Genomic DNA, 18,390 nt, shown 5'->3' with positions numbered 1-18,390 from the left:
TAAATATAGTCACGATTGGGACATTAAAGCCACATTATGATATATAAATTCACAATGGAGGTTAAATGTTCTTTGACATCTTCAAATTAAAAATACTCCAATGTAGATTACCAATCAATCATGTGTAAAGCCAATTTAAAAGATTCAAAAGATCAAACTTTAGTCACTGACAGCGACTTTTTTTTGCTATATTTTCCCAATGGCATATTTGCTAGATTTGATTGTTTCTGTAATAAAGTAAATTAACCCTGCATTATTCATGTACCTTATTTTTATGAAAATATGCAAGATCGCTTGAAAAAACATACATAAACCGTATATTGTCACAATGTTGTGTTTATTGTCTTTAGTTTCATTAGTCAAAACGTTCCTTTTTATTCAGCAACAGCAATAGATGCTCTTGTCCATATAAGGGATTTCCTGGAACGTCATCAGTTATTACTTCTATGAGTCCATTTTGGACTATCTTTGAGAGAGCGCCCTCCTCTCTTACATTTACATTACTTGAGAGGGTTTAGCACTCCATAATACTTATATTGCCCTGTTTTGGGTAAGAATAAAACGTCAGGTCATGCATAGAATATGTTGTCTCTTTTCATTTAAATCTAGATTTATTCACATGACAACCTCGTGAAAAATATTAATGTTTGCCCATAGATAGGAAAGCTGTACTGTAAAAATGTTTCTAATATGTTTATTCAAGTCAAATATCATTGATGTCTTCAACCTGACTACACCAGAGAAAGTCATTTTTAATGGTCAGAAATGTCTCCGTATAGTTGTGACTACACAGTATTCTATTTTTGCAGTGAGTGTGAAAGTGAAATGTGAGGGGCTACAGAGGAATGTGTGTCATTGCACCGCGTCCCCGTCCCTCTGTTCTTTGCTTTTATTTTTTAATTGGACCCGGATTGCAATTTGCAGCTCTCTGGGGGCCACTCTCCCCACAGGGGTGTAATAAGCTATTAGACGCTCACCCCCTAACGCCTAACACTAATCGACATGGACAGCCCTTTGTACAGTACTGGGACAGGGGCCGCTATTGTACAGCCGACCTCCTGCCCTGGGACAGCAAGGGCAGCTTGGGGTGCAAGGAGGGAACAGCTTCTCTACATCCATCCTGTTTAAAACAAAACAAACTCTAACACTTCATACATTTATTCTCCCTCTCTGGCAGCCAATGCATCCATAAGCTGATCCTCAGTTCACTTGTATATATAGTCAACACTGCTGCATCCCAATACACGACTAACTCATGAATTAAACACAGCTATTTATGGAACATATATCTGTGTGAACAGTGAACCACATTGCGTATGGATGTTTGTGTACTACAAAGCCTCTATGAAAAGTAGACAATCAGTAGACAAGTCGTTTTGTTTAATTGCTAACAAGCAGACAAGCATGTAAAGCATGAATGACAAAGGTGTTCATTGATTTTGGGAAATGTGATCATGAAGCAATGAAAAATTATTCACAGTTTTCACACAGTGTGTGAAGAGTTTTGAACATGTGACTTCAGAAAGATTCTGTTAACAGATTTTATTGAAACTTCCTGACCCAGACTTTGTCTTTAAAATATGAAAACACATTTTTTACAATTATCTTTAATTGACTGTAATGGGATTACTTTACAAATTACTCAGTCTGAAAAGTATCACATCTCCAATTCATTTACTTAATAATTGAATTAACCTTTACTAGATGGACAATAAGACATACAAAACTGTCAGTTTAAATGCTTTTTTCAAATTCTGTTCAAAGCATATAAGCATAAGTCACTCGCTGTTGTTTCACAATTATCTATTATTATTATTCCACATGTTAGATTTACATTCTAAACAGGTCAAAGTCAGATTTATTGTACTGTTCAATGTGTGTGTGTGTATGTGTGTGTATGTGTGTGTGTGTGTGTGTGTGTGTGTGTGTGTGTGTGTGTGTGTGTGTGTGTGTGTGTGTGTGTGTGTGTGTGTGTGTGTGTGTGTGTGTGTGTGTGTGTGTGTGTGACAGACACATGTTGTGCAAAGCTGAAGCAGGTGTATAAAGTGGGAGGTCTGTCTGCGGTCAGAGTCCTGGGACACTTGCCAGTGCATGTCTGCCTCTTTGCTCTCACCTTAAATGCTTTAGACATCTTTGCCTTTATCTTTCTTTCATTCATTTCATCTTCCAACGTTTCCATTTTTCCAAATGTTGTCCTGTAGAGTCAATTAACAAATCACTCACAAGTGTCACTTCCTGGGGAGTTTCTAGCCGAATGTTGTTGGCCCACTGACATAAGGTCAGAGCCGTTATCTGCAGCTCCATTAGATGCGCTTTACTAGATCTGTAGTGTCACCCCTTTGCCATCCCCCAGGCTGAACATCTGGTCAAGCCGGGTTCTTTGAGCCATGGAGAAGAGCTCATTAAGAAGAGCAGCGTCCAACCTGAGCAACAGGCCCACTAATCCAGCCCACTGCCAACCCACTGCCCTCACAGACAGGTTCATCTGGAGGACGAGTGCAGTCTGCATGAAGGGAGAGGCCGAGTGGGGGGTTGGGGACTATAGTGAGCGCATGTGATTCCTTATGCCTTATGAGTCAATGAACACCTGAAAATGTTTAGCACATTATGCTAAAAATCTCTCATTGCTCCTCAGTGGTGAACCTTAAAGTACAACATGATCCTGGAACAACATTCCAATCAAACGATCAGATTTGAGGGACAAGTTTACAGTTTATGTCAAGTTTAGGCTTACAACCAGGGTTGGTTGCTTGTACTTCAGTGTAATTCACCTGTCATTTCCACTCTGACTTTAGGGATACGTTATGGGTAGGGTTAGGTTTAAGGGTCAAAAAAGCTCAAGGTCTAGAGAAGCTTCTTTTTTAAGTTGACCTTCTTGAACTTGAGCAACACATTTTTTGAATGCCATTTCCCGCGCGAGATGCTGCAAAACAGGAGAGTGCTATGGTTAAACACGTCCATCTAGCGCATTTTACATTGGAGAGCAATAGAAAAGTTGCACAGTGGACATTGCGCACACAACACTGAGGTCAACTGTAGTCTTATTAACATAAGGTGGACAAAGCCAAGCTAGAATAGCATAATTCAGATCCAACTTCATAAAAACTGGTCTGGTACAAAAACACTGATATTTTGTGACTGCTAATTTCTTACATTTACATTTATTCATTAAGCAGCACCATATCCCGCTTTATTATCCTTGTTTTCCAAAATGGTGTTGTGTTTTTTAGGCTTTGCTCAGTGACTGCTAAATAATTCCTGAAGGTCAGCTCCCACCAGGTAACCCTGTATGCTTTGGATAGGCCGGCATTCTGGACACTGATTGGTTTAGACAGAGGCAGGCAGGAGGGACGAACATCTGGAGAGGGAAAAGCTCCCTCGAGTGTGGTAGCTCCTTCTTTCCTCATGACCAGACATGACCCAGCCGCCCAATCTACAGTAGATGTACCCAGTCTTCCATATACTCCCGCTCGCTCTTTCCCCAGACTAAAATGCACAAACACCTCAAGCGATTAGGGCCTAGAGACCTCTTTGATGGAACATGGGAAAAAATAACAGAGCTGCTGATGGATCTGAACATATTACCGTTTATATTTTATTAAATAAAAGTGGCAGAGATTACAACTAACTGCACAGTTGGTGGTGGTTTGGTCTGTAAAGAAGGGGGTGCTGCATGTGTACTGGCACTGTACTGTGTTATTATTGTTTAAGCTGACCCAAGAGGGGGGGTGGGGGGGGGGGGGTGAATGTGCGACACTGTGAGAAAATGAGAGAGGTGGGCACTGGTGACTTGTTTACAGTTTACACAGGTCCGTGGTATTAATGCATCAAACTCACAGCTTTGTGTTATGGGTAAACACTCTCATCCGCCATGACACCAGCTCGCACACACTGGGATATGTTGACAGTTATCGTTTCAGGGATTGGACTCAGTGTCGTGGAAGAGGCAAACTTCCTGCTAGAGAGCTTCTGCTGAAATTACACCGTGCAGTTGCAACACGTCGACAATTGCGAAGGAAGTGCATCACGCTAATACGCTCCCACAGAAGCGAAGTCTGAAGAAGTCTGTGGTGGTTGTTGTGAATGAACATGGTTTCTAAACTTCCTTAATCTGTGAGAGTTTGAGCGATGGTGGGCAGGCGGGGGAGGGAGTTCAGGTGCACGGCTGGGTCATTGGCGTCGCTCTGTTAGCTTTAGAGGGTCGGGAGGAGGGAAGGGTCAAACCCCCTGCGCAGACGGACTGATATTCCTGTCAAAAACTTGAAGCAAAGCCCAAACACACACTTACTGGAAACTCAGTGGAAACTCTCTCACTCTTTCTTTTTAGATTTGACAAAGTCAACAAGTAAACATTGCTCATTGGTATCACTGATGTATTTGATCTTCAGCCTTTACATCAGTTATGGTAAATACACTAGCTTATGTCATCTAGCAAAGTGGGATACATTGCTAGACCGTATTGTAGGTTAAAAAGTGAAGACACTAGTGTTGTCACAATACCAATACCAGTAAAATTTCACCTTAGCTGCATTTTCACCGCAGGAACTAGGGACTTTGGAGTGGTACTCGGTGTGTTTCGACCACAGGAACCAGGGTCTAAATAAAGTTCCGGGTAAATGTTTCCCCCTCAGAAAGTACCTGCTCGTGAGGTAGTACTTTTTCAAAGTTCAGGAACTTTCGGGGGTGGGACTTGGGCACTGAACATGCTGATTGGTTGAGTTCACACAGCATTTTGATTGGTTGAATCAACAATGGAGTTTAGAAAATACGACCGATGGACCGGCGACGAGGTTCAGGCTTTATTAAGCTCATATGCGGAGAACTGGAAAGTCAGCCAGAGTCCTACGTCACCGGAATTTGCGGTACTTGCAGAAACTCCCATTATAATAATAATAAAAAAGCTGTCTACACTGCACAATTACGTGTCACTACAAATACACGTGTGTGTTAGAAATCAGTAATGGTAAGAGAACATTGCGCTTGGTACTTTCTTTCTCTTCGAATCAAACTTGGGTCTACAGCCGACAAAGTTTAAATCCCGTCTGGCTAGTGCGCTTCCCATAATGTTTACGTAAGTCATTAGGCGGAGAGTAGGCGGTCTTTTGGCTGTTCAAGCGCATTCAACCACATGAAGCGTTTACACTACAAAAGCAATTCGGTCGAATGCGTTTTCGACTAACTCTGCAAGTGGTCAAAAGTGGACAATCTCAAGATGTTTAAGACCCCGTTTACACCTGTAATTAGTGTTGTCCACTTGTGAACCGAATGACCAAAGCTCATCTTAATACCAAGTGTAAACAAGGCCTAAATCTGACGTATGCTAAGGAATGTTGTGTAATGTAATGTAAATTCCTATAGGTAATGGGTTATGGTGAATGGTGTGAATGAGTTGATGATTAGAGAGCAGTGTTTCTGAAGAGCTGCTTAAAATGATTCATAACAAAAAAATGCATTATTTGTCTATCAACACTTGACGGGGAACAGCCTGTCATTGAACAAATAGGGCTGACAACACGTATATACAGTACACACACTGACAGAATATGCCTGTACACACAAATGACATTGGCAAGAAGTTGAGCTATACAGCTAACTTCAGTGTTGCTCCTCATTTTGATACAATACAGTAAACGTACATACACACATCACAGAGGCATTCTGATACATTGACGGTGGGGGTGTTTGCTCTGTTATTCTGTTGGATTGGCAGAAGTATCAAAGCGCTGAAATCATATTCACTCTTTGCACTTTGATGAGTCCCTGACTTGCTGCAGCGTGTAGAAGACATTGTAAGAAAGAAAACCTTCAATCTTGAAAGAAAAGAAGGGAAACTGTTTTAAGATTAAGCAAACAAAGCAAATACGCATTACATAGACTAGAACAATAAAAAGTCTGCTATTACTGTGATAAAATCCATTGGTTTAAATATATAAAGGCCTATTGAAAATAATTCAATATTAAAATCCCATTTCTAAAGTCTTAAAAATCTTTCTTCAGCAACCTTTCAAAAGACACACACACACACACTCACACAACTCCAGTCTGAGACTTCAAAGGCAGGTGGAGTGAAACCATGAAATTACAGGTACGGTGTCACTTACCCCTTTGAAACCCAGCACTGCTCAAATCCAGGCAAGACCTGGCCAGCCCTGGAATTAGAACAAATGAAAAAGAAAAAGAAGAAGGGAAGAGAATGACAGAAGTGGAGGGGAGTGGCTCTAAAAGGTGATTTAACAAGCCATGTTGACAATATGGCAGCCATATAAAAAGGTCTAATTTCTGCTGTAAATTACCTCATATTACACACTCATGTTACGCATACCACAAAAACACTGCACTCGCACATCAATACTGTATGAGTATATCAACCCAATTCAATTATTATAGAGATAATGAACTTTTATCATTTTTGAATGACTACAAGATAATAGGGGCGATTTTAGGAAGAACGTCGTAAATGTTGATCGATCAATCAGGGCCTCAAAGTGTAAATATCCAACATGTTGAATATTTACAATCAGAAATCCTCTTATTGCCATTCCTTCTTACCCGTCCTCTGCTATGTTTGTTTACTCTAAAGTCACGTTTGACGGCAAGAGATTTTGCGAGATTTCTCGTGTTCACAGTCGGGATCTGTGAGTGTTTGGTGTGCTGTCTTGGTCACATCGCGGCACTCCACACACTATTAGAACAAAACTTTTAAATAGGATTTTTTATGTGATGTTTATGGTCTCTCACACTTTGAGATCTGTCAAAGATCTGTTAGAGATCTGAAAATCTGTTAAGATTTTTAAAATATTTTGGTGCAACAAAGCCTACCATGTAGATTCCATGCTTCAGCACCATGACTTACAGGTGATGATAAAATATATATATATATATATATATATTTTTTTTTTTTTGTCATATGAAGATCAGATTAAAATGCATTCAAACTTTTCACATTGACATTTATATTTGCAACTTTTAAAATGTATGTAAAGGTTTTATTGTTTTATGACTTATCTTAAAATACAAATGCATGATCAAATTAAAAAATTCTAATGGTTGCTATAAACATAGTTGCCATTACCCTTATTTTATGAATGTTTAAAAAATGTCAATTGCATCATAATTTCCATCACAGAATACTATTAAATTATACATCATGTGTGGTGGAAATGACAGTTATGAAAAATGAAAAAATTTCTGTGGTGCATGTAAATCAACTGTTAGACATTATTAGCAGACAAATTATATAAACTACTGAAAGTCTGAAGAGGGTTTTGAGAGAGTTTATTTGTTTAATGATCCACAGGGCCAAAGCTGAAGAATAGCTCAAGAAACACCCATAAAAGTACTGTACCATAGTACCATAACAGTATTTTTACTGGGACCTGAAACATATCTACCTGCTTCACCAACAGTAATGAATCCTTAAATTATTTGTAATTACGCAGATGGAATTAGTTGTACATTTACATAATTCATAATCAAAATCAAGTGAAGCAGATCATCCATTATGGCTGACACACAGACACTTATTTTGAAGACTTATTTCAATTATGTATTTGCCACACAGGTATATTCAAAGATGAACTGATACAAACCTGTCTGGGTATGACAGTGTTTGCGCTTGTGTCTGTGTGTTTTAGGGTGCTGTGAGTGTGTCAGTACAGAGATTTTTCAGATTGAGTTAGAATAAAACACGTCCATGCCGTGTGCATGCAACGCCGTAGGTCTGTGGTGAGAAGAAGATGACAGGAGAGTGTTTTATACTCTGCAATAACAGCACTGTGCTCTGTGCGAGCGTGTCTGACATATAGCGAACACATGCCAGCCAAACCACTGTATTTTCTCCACTTCCTCATAAAGCTCATTATCACTCGTTTTCATCGCCTTATTTATTGCTCTTTTGGTTGTTGTCATTTTCTTTTCCTTTCATCATCTAAATGTCTGGGCACTTTATATAGTGCACGTATGCTTTTTTATATTAATTAGTATTATATCATACAAATGTATGCATTTTATATATATATATAATATACTATTAAATGCATTAAACAATAACTGTTTGAGTTACCCGATTCACATTTTCGGTCAAACTTATATTAGGTGTCTTTAACTATAGCATATTGTACAATGTACTTATTGTGTTCATGTATTATTGCAAAACATTTTTGCTGCTATTGAGGTGGGATAAGGCTAAGAAAAGGGGCAAGTTTTTCATGTGGTATGATTTAATGATGATGAAGAATGTAAAAACATATTATTGCACAATAAGAGCATTGTATCAAGTTAATCATTTAAATATTAGTACGTCATAAAAATATTTAATATAAAGTGCGACCAAAAATGCAGAAGAAAGCTGCTGTCAATTTTGTCAATGAGGAACCTGAAGCTTTAAAAGACAACACAGAGCTCAAATCAAAGCAGCCAGAGAAGGGTTCAAACAGATATATGCACCACTGCTGATTTATCATAGATATGGAGTACACTTCAGTAAATATCTGATTAACTATAAATTGTAAGCGTAACGAGTCTTGACACATGTCAAGATACAGATACATCAGTAGTTGTGTCAGGCTAATAAATCAGAACTGTTTTGCTTGAGAGTCGTTCTCTCTCTCTCTCTCTCTCTCTCTGTGTGTGTGTGTGTGTGTGTGTGTGTGTGTGTGTGTGTGTGTGTGTGTGTGTGTGTGTGTGTGTGTGTGTGTGTGTGTGTGTGTGTGTGTGTGTGTGTGTGTGTGTGTGTGTGCTGTGAATGGATGTGTGGCTTCCTGTGGCTGCTGACAGGCTCAAACGAGGCCTGAGCAAAACAGGAACCTCAGGTGACTCATGCAATCACAACAACACGGATTAAACCTGGTCAATCCTAAACCAGCATCAAATATATATATATATATATATATATATATATATATAACAGATTACCTCTGATAATTAAGTGTTAATCACACTCTAAAAAATGCTGGGTTGTTGCAACCCAATTTTGGGTCAAATATGGACAAATCCAAACATTGGGTTAAAAATTTAATTAAAAAATTTAACCCAACGGCTGGGTTTGTCCATATTTGACCCAAAATTGGGTTGAAACAACCCAGCATTATTTAGAGTGCAGTTATGATACAACTATGCTGGATATGACAGGTTAATATTTGATTTAGGTTTCATACTGATATAGGCTTCAAACTAACTGACGACTGGACTTTTTATTGATTTTATGGTAGGCCTTTGTTTCTTTATTTATCTGATTTGCCAATGTATTAAGGTTAGCACCAATATATATATATATATATATATATATATATATATATATATACATATATATATATATACTTATATATATATACATACTGTGTGTGTGTGTGTGTGTGTGTGTGTGTGTGTGTGTGTGTGTGTGTGTGTGTGTGTGTGTGTGTGTGTGTGTGTGTGTGTGTGTGAGCTAAGATTGAATTGATTAAATCATAAATTAAATCCCCATAATTTGGTTTCTATTAAGTCATGAACTGACAAAATGTCCTGATATGCAACATCAATAGCGTTTAAATCCTTTCACATGTTTCAAGGTTTAGTCAGTTAATTAGTCATAGGTATTTGGATGAAGTTTATTTACCTTTTATTTCATGAGCCTCCCTTTAACCACAGTTCTGTATACACACTACACACACAACCTACTTTGAAGGAATTTGTAAAAGTCTTTTGCGGCACTACAAAATAGTACTCAGTTTAGATTTGTAACTGTTGTGGGATTTTTTTTATGTTTGGTAAAGAAAGCACAAAGATTGTTGAAAGTTTGTGGTCTCCCTCTAAAATCATGAACTCTACATTTAGTAAATAAGTGAGGTGAATGAACTAATTGGGTTGTAATGTTTTGGTTTGCCTCCATACGTGGAGAAAATTATAACCACCAGTGGCCCGAGTATTCGGAGGACTCAACCTCTAGAACAAATCTAATGGTTGACGCTTCCTCCATTCAATATGTGGTGGTTGATTAATGCCTGGTAAATGTCAATCAGACATTATGCATATGCTCTACATCTGCTAGAGCCTTATCATTCAGAATCATCTCTAGGGAAGCCACTTAGCAAGACAAATATCTCAGAGGGTGGAACCTTCTATTAGCGAAACCACAGAGAAAAACAGTCTGTGAGGTTGCACAAAGCTGCTATTGTTCTTCATTGCATCAAGATGAAATTAAGTTCTTTAATATTCTCATATATCTTTTAGCAGGCCGGCTTATGAGAACCTTACTCTGGAAGATCAGCCGCAGGGAAACAGGTGAAAAGGACTGTGGTCTTCCCACCCACCCCATTACAAAAACGACACTGCGAACAGCTCAACGTGAATAATAAAAAAAGAAGTTGGGAAAAAAATTCATTAGATATTAAAAGCTTTATTTAGTAGTGAATGAGCCATCTGAATGGCATTCAATATAGAAAACCAATAAACTGAGATAACCACCTTTCTGCGCTTTTGGTCAGGCACGCTATGTGCTGTGTTTTTGGCATGGCGGGGCATTTTTTCAACACAAGGGCTTGTTGCTGCACTAATTACATGGCAGGTAAAGGCAGATGATGCGGCCCATGCTCCTGACAGGTGACAGTTATTGACAATCGACTCGTCTAGCCATAATAAAGCCTAAGGGAGAGGAACCGACACTTCCAACCTAAACACCGTCAGAGCAGGCTTCAAATGCGGCCGGCTTTGCCCTTGACAACTGTAACTATGTTCAACAAATTAGTCAGAGAAAGCGGCAGTGTTTATAAGGCTGAAAGAGATCGCCTCTCTCTTGACAGACACCCTGATCCACATCGGTCCTGGTTTGTTTTTATAGCAGGAGACTCTGAATGTGAAATGTGGGAATTCCTGTCTGTCAATCACAAGTTCAAAGGAGGATATGGGTTTCTGCTCTTGACAGAGCATCCTCGAGGCGGAGCGGTAGACGTCCTGTGCATGCAAAAAGCCATTGACGTACTTTTTCATTTTTAACTCCTCTAAGGGCTGTTCTTTCATTCACGTGACATCTGCTTGCCCTGAAGGAGCTTCCCCTACTGGGAAGATTACGGCTGATGCAACCAGTCTCATTGGAGCCTCTTTAATGAGACCCAGTGGGCCGCACTGGGTTCTTCAGCAGATATAAGATGCTTTTCCTGTTTGCGGACGCTCTGAGAAGAGATGGTGCTTGCGTGTTTGAGTGTTATCAGTTACACTCAAAGCAGTGCTGAGTGACTGTTAGTGTTGGGTGGAAATAGGCCGTGGGTCAGTGACTCTGAGTTCCTCTTCGCCACTGCTCGGGTCCACATCAATCCCAAACATGCACTCACACACTGTCATCTGAGCTTCAAAGAACAGTTTAACACTTCAAAGGCTCCAAGACTCACATTCTGCGCATATACACTAAGATAAATTCTGTTTCAAATAAATAACAGATCTTTTAAAAAAAGTATGCATTCATAAATATACCCAAGATACTATCCGATTGCTCTCGCCAATCAAGGGCTTCTGAATGCTGTGGGATGCGGCCTGAAAACAGGTCTCAGAACTACTAAGTGAAAATGATTGTAAAAAAGTTGCTGCCTTAATTTAATTTAAAGTACAATCAACTTGAATGATTAAGTAATTTAAACTTAAATCATTAAACTGACTTGAGTTGAAAAATGAGTTGAATATTGTATAACATAAAATTGCTTATTTTGAACTAATTTTGATGAGTTAAAACAATGTAAAAACATGTTGTCAAAACTTATCATCATTTTGCACACTGTATATACAGTTATCTTGCAAAGTTAGGATACCAAAATAAATAGGTTTATCTTAGCTCAAGTTTCATTTTTAAAAGGAAGGGGGGAATTCTTCTTGTGTCTTTTGTTGTTGACATCAAAGGCTGAGCAATCAGACTCTATGGTATTTTGGCATAAATGCATCTGTCACTTTCTAGATGCCAGAAATACTCACCATTATGCTGTTCTAAACTGGCATGGCTTTTTTTTCTGTAGAACATAAAAAGAAGATATTTTGAAGAATGCTGGTAACCAAACAGGATTGGTTATCATTGACTTTCAAAAATGTATATATAATAAATAATTTATTATTTAGCTAAATATCTTCTTTTATGTTCCACACAGGCAAAAAATATAAATCAGTTTTGGAATGACAAGGGTATAAATTAAGAGGATTTTCATTTTCGAGCAATCTGTTAATTTAATAAATTGCGAGGTCTAGTTTTAAGGACATTTTTATATACTTTTGTATGATATACTTAAACGTAAAATATATTACAATCTACTAATTTAGAAACTAATTATATATACAGTATTGTATTTCATGCAAAGTTTAGTTTTTTCTGGCGAGTAAAAATATTCCACATTATGCATGGCAACTTCAAACGTAAAAAAAGAATTTGACTGCACATTCTATAGAAATAATCCAGTTGACAGTGAGGGACATACAATGGAATGAAAGTTTATAGAATTCATACAATTTAAAATGCTCATTGTATCAAAAGTATAGCCCCAAAATGTGAACAATATGTATGTTAACATGATTTCAGAATTGTTTACTGGCCCTTTATATATATAAAGTTACAGTCTATCCAATTTTATACTTTGTAGCAATGACAAAGTAATGCTTAAAACATTAAAAATGACAACAAAAACAATGCTACACCTTTATTATTAAAGGTTTAACGGAACAATTAATAAGTGCTTTTTAAAATATGTTTCACATTTATTGAACCCAGAATATTCTTTTAAAATATCTCCATTTGCCGCTGCTGTATTTTTTGGTATAGCAGAGTGCAGTGAGAGATCATACTTGTGGAATATTTGAGGTGAGGTGAAGTAGTCAGGAGATCAGGAACTGCATGATGTCTGGGAATCTTGGGAATCCCCATCCAATATTCTCTGGCCCACCACTGAAGCGGATACTTGCTTCACAATGAAGAGAAGACCTGGATTACTGCATCCCATGGGAAAAAAAGCAGAAGGATAATGATAGGTAGCCTGCAAACTTGCAAGTGGACTTGTCAGTAGTGTTTGACAGGCAATACGTTATAGATTACTGACTGTTTGTTATCTGCATTCATTTAGATTTAAAATGAATTTGACTGTGTATCCAATGGTGAATTGAGCCTGAGGGCTGCACTCTGTGTAATGAACCACTAGGATGGACATAATAATTATTATAGACAAGCTGTGTGAATTGTTTAAAAGTCTAAAAAGTCAGATTCTCTGGAGGAAACACAGGAGATTATGTGAATTTAACAATAATCCCTTCCATTGGAAACTGTCCAGAACTGAACACGGGACTCAGGAGAGGGAAAGGGGGGAGGTTACGTGGAGTGATGGAGAGGTGGGACATTACGCTCAGACACAAGATAAGAAACGTCTCTTAAGGCACAGAAACTCCCACTTTTGATAACTATTGCCACACTAGACCACACACACACACACACACACCTGCGTGTGGTCTTAGCAGGGTCTGGCGTGCGACAGGTCTCAACCACTGTTTTTGCCAAGAACATTTTTTTTCCTTTTTTCTCTCATACTGCCAGAGGGCACAGGTGCAGGCACTGTTCCCTTTAGTACCACAGAGGAAACTAAGGCAACATGTATCATCACTCGTGTTCATTAGATCCTGATAGACTTGATAAAGCTGTTCCGCTGCGAACTTTACAAGGCCTCTGCATTTCACAACAATACTGATTCTGTTCACTTTCAATTTCTCTTAAAAATAAAGGTTCCAGTGGGAGCCACGTGGGTAGTGCTCCGAGTCCGACATAGCACAGTTGCGCTTTGACCGACCCAAGTTCGAGCCAGGCTTGTGGTCCAATCTCTCCAGCTAAACTAATTAAAGGCAATAATGACAACAGAAAAAAAAACCCTCTTAAAAATAAGTTCATTAATAAAAGTTCCAAAAGGGTGGTTTCGTAGTGATGCCATTGAACAACTATTATGCATTCTTCAAAGAACCTTACTAAATACAGCTCAAGCCTTACTAAATTAGAAATTACAACTTTTTATAATGTGTTTCAAGGTTTAACCTGATCAGTGCTTTCATGAACTGTCTTTGGCCAGTAGAGGCCAGACATGAGACGTATTTAATGTTAAAGGATAATTCCGGTATTTAACACCTTGAGTCTATATTGTAGTTTGTTTTGGATGAACAAGAGTGGTGGACAACATTTTTTTGACAATGGTTCCTCTCTTGAGTTTTTGACTATAAAAGAATTGGCCATGGACCCATTTAACATTGGAGTCAATGGGCATGTCCGAAAATGTCATTAAAACTGCCAATAATGTTCGTTTACAAAACTGTTAAACTCACCGAGTGGTTAGTGATGTTAGTTGATGTTCCAGAAACAAAAAGTGTTGCGAAATACAGTTTCTGTCGTGTTTTATTCGTCATTTTGTAAAATCCCATTGTTGAAAAAATAGTTCCACTATAGCAAAATAAACGGATTGGAATCATATATTGCGACGATATATTGTTTATAATCATCAACGAACACCACTAACCACTCGGTGAGTTTAACAGTTTTGTAAACGAACATTATTGGCTGTTTTAATGACATTTTCGGACATGCCCATTGACTCCAATGTTAAATGGGTCCATGGCCAATTCTATTATAGTCAAAAACTCGAGAGAGGAACCATTGTCAAAAAAATGTTGTCCACCACTCTTGTTTATCCAAAACAAACTACAATATAGACTCAAGGTGTTAAATACCGAAATTATCCTTTAATCTCCTGTCTGTGAAACTCGTCTCATTTCAAGATGACTTTTGGAACTTAAAAGGAACTGATATCTAAATATTCAAAGACATACTCAATAATGTAATCAAGACTTTCAGCAGGGTTGATAAAGTTATGTATCATACTATGATTTTAAAGTAATTCAGGTAAAGTAATTCTTTGATTTGGACATGAAAACAGGCAGGAAAATTAATTACCAAATGAGATACAATAAGATACCAAGATACAGTAAAAGAAACCAGTTTTTCAAGAGTATACTGAGGATAAAGACTTCTTGTGCAGTGCTTCCTAAAATGGTACACAACCGCCTTATAAACTCACGCATTGCTTTCAAAGACAACCAAATCATCTGTCAAAGACACTTATCATCAAACAAACACAGGCAAACATCAGCTGTGCTGACCGTAAATGTGTAAATATTAAATGTCGTTTCAATACATATCAACATTTTTCTTTAAAGGATAGGATGGTAAGAATCGAGAGCATTCATTGTCAGCCAGTCTTTAACAGGATTTGTGCTCAACGTTAATTTGGTTGATTTGTTCTTATATTAATGGTGAAAGAGAAACACTCTTGCCAGTGTAATGCACAGGTACAGAAACACCCATCCCAACACAGAACCGGGCAACGATATTTAAAAAGAAAATTTTAGACTACAGAAGAAGTTTGTGATTAAAACGCATATAAAAGTTATTATCAATGAAACACTTTTTTTGTCTTTACTGTCACTTTTGTCAGTGTCTTTGCTGAATTAAAGTATTCATTTCTTTTGTACATTTATTAAAATGGAAAACAGTTGCTTTAAATTATATTTCACTATAGCCTATTACAGTTTTTACTGTATTTTTAATCACGTAAATGCAGCTTTGGTGAACATAAGCGACTTTTAAAAACAAAAAATCTTAATTATTACCAACCTTTTTGACCAGATATGTGAACATTCAACACTCACATGCTGGGTTTCTGTATTTTATGAGGACTCTCCCAGAAATAATGATTTGTATACTGTACAAACTGTACATTCTACCCCCTATAGCCCAACTCCTAATCAACCCTTACAGAAACCATTTGCATTTTTACATCAAACTTTACTTTGATTTATAAGCTGTTTTCCTGATGGGGACCAAAATTTTGTCCTTTAAACATAAAAAAATTCAGTTTTTACCTTCCTTGTGGGGACATTTGTTCTTCACAACACTGTAAAAAATGTCTAACCTCCCCAACTCAAAAATTTATAGTGACTGGTCACATCTAAATTTTTCAATTGGCCCAAGTGAAATTCTGCTAATTTAATTTGATCAATTTCACAGAATCTCACACACGCACTGTAAACAGGTGTTCAAAACTGTGTTCTCTCCTTATCTTAAAGGGATAGTTCACTTTAAAATTAAAATTATGTCATCATTTACTCACCCTCAAGTTGTTTCAAACCTGTATTAATTTATTTCTTCTGCTGAACACAAAAAAAGATATTTTGAAGAATGTCAGTAACCAAACAGTAGTCTGTACCCATTGACTTCCATAGTAGGAAAAAAAAATACTATGGAAGTCAATGGGTACAGACTACTGTTTGGTTACTGACATTCTTCAAAATATCTTTCTTTGTGTTCAGCAGAAGAAATAAATGAATACAGGTTTAAAACAACTTGAGGGTGAGTAAATGATGACAGAATTTTAATTTTAAAGTGAACTATCCCTTTAACTCACTATTGTAAGCTAGCAATTCTGTATTTTATGCGTGAATGGGTCTGATTTGGTTGGAAATTTAAGATTTACATAATTCATCCTTGCTATTAATTTAGTATGTCATGCTGCAAAAAGCAAAGAAAATATTCCTCTGTTCTTGTCATCAATTGATATAAAATAACACAAAAAAATACACAGATTTTAGTGTGTTAGTTAGCATATGCATGCCATGTGAGAAGACATGAGAAGTCTGTCTGAACTGAACATTGTGTCCTGGTCAGTTGTTGGCGGGCCAGAGCAGTTTAACAAGAGGTCATGTACAGTATTCAGGCACAAACACAGTGTTACAGGCCTCTTCAATGCCTTTGTGCCCTTTTCATGCTCACAGGCTGGACCGAGCCAACCCCATAATTATCTAAATCAATTAATTAAGGATCATTTGGCTCGCCGACTATCTTTTGAGCTCTCATTTGTTTGGAGATGGTCATTGCGGTCATCATGTCTGATTTGATGATCTGAAGTTTGCTAGTTGGTATAACACTAGTATTGTTTTTCCACCTTATGAACCGATTCTGCTAGTATTCTTCTTATTTGTCAGATCAAGTCATTTTGTGTTGAATTTTCCACAGTCTGTGTTGTTTCAAATCAGCTTTACAAAATCCCAAAAGTTTACTAAATTAATGAGAAAATGATTTTTCACACTGTAAAAAATGATATGATCAATATGTTATCACAACATACAGTATGTTTTACAAGTTTTACAAGATTCAACAAGTTTAATGTAATTTAAGTTGAAATTACCAATAATTTAGGGCAGTAACTTTTTAACAGTGTCGTAAAAAAGAACAAAGAGTGAGTATCACTGTAAAAAAAATTGTTGGTTTAACTTAAAAAAGTAAGTTACCTGGTTGCCTTAAAAATTTTCATTGAAATTAAAAATGAGTTAATACAATAAAGGAGAACCAAACCAAAATAAATAGAAACCTGAACCACATTAATTATCTAAGTTGATTTGACTAAAGAAAAAAGTTTCGAAAACAAATCATGAGAATAATTTTTTACAGTGTATTTATTTATTCATTCTCAACCAAAAAAAGGGGGGACAATTCAATAAAACTGGCAACACTAATCCCTCAATTCCTGTTAGTGGGTTTCTAATGGGGGAGGTATTTGTTTGTATCCTATTTTTAGGCTTTGAAGATACTACTAAGTACTTGAGCAGAGGAAGACGTCATTCAGTGGCGGTTTCTCATGTTTCGAGAAACCTCTTTTTTAATCCCAGCTGCCACCTCTCATCCAAAGAATATTCTCTCCCATGGGGATATGAGCAGAAGATCAGCAGATGCTCGAGGACTCAACCTGAGAATTTGAAGGCTTGGGTGGTTGGGTAAATATCTCCAGCACTTCCTCTAGTTCTTGATAATCTGTTGGCTTACACCTTGACTAACAGAATGTAGTCTCAGATTAGATGCTGTGACAGACCGAGCTCGGTCATGACCTCATTGTCGGCCCCCTTTGTGACCATTCCATTGACAGCTCATGGTTTAACAATGCAATGTTACTGTAATTTAAGTCCATTAAATGTAGAAGTGGGCTAAAGAGAAATAGAGAGAGCGAAACATCTGCAGAGATGCATGGTGGTAAAAGAGAGAATGGATTTAAATATCAAAATTGAGACTATGAAATGGACATTTGATTAAGATGTGTTTGTAGGTGGTTGGGTAGAATGAACCTTCCTATCCATTAAAAGTGTTAAAAGATGAGAGTGGCCTCTAGGGACAAGAGGGGAAGAGGAAACCCTATACCACAACACATATTCAAACAAAAGCAAGATCAGAGAGGCAAATTTGATTGTTTGACCAAATTTCTTAGCATCTGCAGAATTATTGAGTTTGTTGAACATTGAAAATAAAACTAAACATTAATGAGATGAATGAATGGAGTTTGCTGTATCGCAAAAGTTCACATT

This window comes from Phoxinus phoxinus, assembly GCF_949152265.1.
Source record: "Phoxinus phoxinus genome assembly, chromosome: 14".
Taxonomy (NCBI): domain Eukaryota; kingdom Metazoa; phylum Chordata; class Actinopteri; order Cypriniformes; family Leuciscidae; genus Phoxinus; species Phoxinus phoxinus.
The sequence above is the reverse complement of the archived record's forward strand: the minus strand, read 5'-3'. Positions refer to the sequence as shown.